We start from the raw sequence: 3,557 nt of genomic DNA on the forward strand, positions 1-3,557 counted from the left end.
TTAGATGACAGCACCCTCTTCTAGCTCTCCACATCTTTGAGTTTCTTCTGTCAAAGTCACTGAAACCCCAAGATGTTCTTTTTTAATATTTGTGCTGTATGTTCAGGCTCTGCCTCCTCTTTAAGGATGATTTCTTGGTGGGGTCCAGTCGCGGTGGCATAAGCCATAAGGCCTTGATGCCAATGCTGGAGCCACGTGGGGTGGTTCTGGGTTGTGTCCAGGACCTACCTGACCATGCCCGGGCCTTGGCTGCCTGGAGGGCTGGAGCGAGAATTGCAGGACATAAAGGTTCTGTTAAGGATCTCTCTCTCTCTCTCTGGAAATAAGTAAACTTTTTTAAAAAGGGAGGGGTGATTTCTTGGTGAATATTTTAAAAACATACCATTCTTAGATCTGGTTAAGCCACTGCAATTCCACTTATGTTTGTTAAAATTCTCAATTTTGGTTAAGTGGGAACTGGTTCTAGTAGCCCAAGAGAAAAGGCAAACAGTCCTGTATGTCATTCTCCAATGCATTCGAGCAAAGTACGGTTGAGACTGAGGTTTTTTTTTTGTCAATTCTGGCGGTCAAAAGCTTAAGTTGGCCTAATGTTTCCCGTATTCACCTGACAAATATTTGCTGAGTACCTGCTATGTGCCAGTGAGGGTGCTAGGAGCAGGTCTTAAAGGTGGACAGATAAGGAAGTTTCCTTTTCATCATCATGTGTGACACCTGGACAGTGTTTTTATTATAAACTGCTTGAAATCTAATGCTTGGAAATCGATCACAATGGCTTACTAAAGCCTCAAAAATGTTCTTTCAAATTAATTGTTCATAGGGGCTAGCAGGTTAAGGTGCTGGACTCCCACATGGTCAACTGCAGTTTGCATCCCAGACCTAGTGACTTGCAAATCATGCCTGGCGCATATGTATGCATGCCCAAAATCCCAGGCGGAGAATGCAGAAGGGATTGCAAAATGGCCATCCCCCATTGGGGATGATTTCTCACTGTCCCTCTCTGTTTCTCTGGTAAGCACACTTTTGCCCTATGGAAAAACTTTTAAAAAAATTATCTGTTCATGTATCCTTACTACTACTACTAAATTCAACCAGGTTAATCCTCTCAACTCAGAAATGGCTTCAAAGTTCTTAAAAGGGACTATTCAGTCCTCTGAGACTGGGATATGCTCAAAATCTGTGAGGATAGGAAAGAGGCAGTATGAAAGAAAACGACTTTTCGAAATAACTGACTGTCTTCCTTGGAGCCAGGGTGGGCAGAGCTGAGGACAGGTCCTGCTTGGATGTGGGAGCCTGCAGTTCCCTGGAACAGTCTTCAAAAACCTGCCAGGTGAGGGGGCCACAGGAGCAGGGCTGCATCCCACCGCTCCTGTGTAGGCTCTTGTGGGTGCGGGAGCTGGGCTAGGACACCGAGCAGTGACCCACCACTGCTCCTGGGAGCCATGCCTACCTAGAAGAGTGACAGCAGCTGGACTGGATGCTTCCCTTCTGAACCAATTTCTAAGGTATCCTGGCTCTGGAGATTGCTATGGGAGATTGGATGACTCACAGAACCAGGTCTGTTCTCAGAAAGCAAAAATCTCTCTCCATATACCTCAGAAACAAAGATGTCTACATCAAGTTTATACTCACAAGCAAGTGCTATGCTCTTCAATACCTTTATCAAAAAATCTGCACAGTTTTTTCAGTGCCTTCTGCACAGAAGAGAATATTGAACAGAGTATTTCGTATCTTGATCATTATATGAAGAATCCAAAGATAAAGACCCAAAGAGGGAATTAAATGTAGTTGCTGTTTTAAATTGATGAGTGAGCTACTTATACTTCAGCAGAAGAACCTTCTAGCTCGGGAAAGTGTGGAGATGCAGCATTTGAAACTGGGAAGTGATACGGAACATCTACAGAACTGCTACACAAAACTTAAGGAACAACTAGAAACCTCCCGGAGGGAAATGATCGGGCTTCAGGAAAAAGACAGTTACAATGCAAGAACAGGAATTTGCAACAGCTACTGAAAAATGAGAAAGGGGAGGTACAAAAATGACAGAATATCATTTCAAGTTGAGATATTCAGTATAATCATGATATGAAGAGGAAAGAACGTGAATATAATAAACTAAAGGAACATCTACATCAGCTTGTCATGAACATGAAGGTAAAAAATAGCTATAGATGTTTTAAATTATGTGGGAAGAGCTGATGGAGAGAGAGGCTCTATCTTCCTGGTAAAATTGAAGCCAGGGATGAAGATGAAATGTATAAAATTCTCTTGAATGATTAAACAGAAACAAGTACTAATGGAGAATGCCAAACTTAAGAAGGCGCCTCAGCAAGTGAAAAGGGAAATCATTTCTCTTCTTTCTCCGCAAAAGAAGAAACCTAGAGAAAGAACAGATGATAGTAGAGGAATTGTTACCTCTGACGTGGACGATGCCGGGGAACGGAGCAGAGAGCCTGTGGGAACTCTGCTGTGATGCCATGGGGAGCAGGGCAGCACAGCATCAGGAAACAGTGGCGGATTTTGAAAAGTCACATAGAAAAACTTGATAACCAGGTTTCAAAGGTACACCTAGAAGGTTTTCATGACAAAGACGTGATCTCACGGCAAGATCATGAGCAAGAAACTGAACAACTCGAGTTAGACATTGAGCACTGGAAAAAAATGATTGAGACTCAGCAGCAGCTTTTACAGTAGCAGCTCGCCACTGCATGTGATGGTGACACCGCATCACTCTTACGAGACTGTCACTAATTAGAAGAAAAGGAACGTCTTAAAGAAGAATAGTCTCTCTCTTTTTTTTAGAGGGTTTTGCTATAGGGCACGTGCGCTTGCCAGACAGAGAGAGAGACAGAGAGACAGAAAGTGAGAAGTCACCCCCCCCAGGGGTGATGGCCATGTCACAATCCCTCCGGGGTCGTGGCCACGCAAGCACACGGGCCCGACGTGAGTTTTAGGCCACTAGGTCCCGGACGCGAACCGCGGGCGACTACGTGGGAGTCCAGCGACATAGCCATTATGCTAACTGCTGGTCCCACTAAGTGGTGTATGTGTGCGTGCGTGCCCTAGATCCCAGGAGGAGAATGGAGGAGAAGGGATTGTGGCGTGGCCATCCCCCCTGAGGGGTGATTTTTCACTTTCTGTCTCTCTGTCTCTGTCTGTCTGGCGAGTGCATGCACCCTATAGTGAAAACCTCTCTAAAAAAAAGAGAGAGAGAGAGAGAGAGAGAGACATACACCACTTAGTAAACTAATGAAAGCCTATTGTGAACAACAGGGTTTGTCAATGAGGCAGATCAGATTCCGATTTGCTGGGCAGCCGATCAAGGAAACAGACACACCTGTACAGTTGGAAATGGAGGCTGAAGATACAATGGATGTGTTCCAACAGCAGACAGGAGGTGTCTACGAAAAAGGGAACCTGCTACTTTACTGCAGAGCTCTGTTCTTACAGACCAACAATACATTCTCAGTTAGAGAACCACAGTTTGGTTTCCCCACATCCTGATTACCACAGTGGAGTTTTCTCTATTCTCTCATTTCCCGGCCCCATTCCTTTACTGG

At 44.8% G+C, this 3,557-nt stretch overlaps 1 pseudogene; it reads left to right on the forward strand.

The window, feature by feature from the left end:
• The first annotated feature begins 1,453 nt into the window (after positions 1-1,453).
• On the forward strand, positions 1,454-2,781 carry LOC102503357 (afadin- and alpha-actinin-binding protein pseudogene; annotated as a pseudogene).
• Positions 2,782-3,557: the final 776 nt, after the last annotated feature.

The sequence above is a fragment of the Tupaia chinensis genome, unplaced genomic scaffold (assembly GCF_000334495.1).
Source record: "Tupaia chinensis unplaced genomic scaffold, TupChi_1.0 Scaffold000223_1, whole genome shotgun sequence".
Classification (NCBI taxonomy): Eukaryota; Metazoa; Chordata; class Mammalia; order Scandentia; family Tupaiidae; genus Tupaia; species Tupaia belangeri.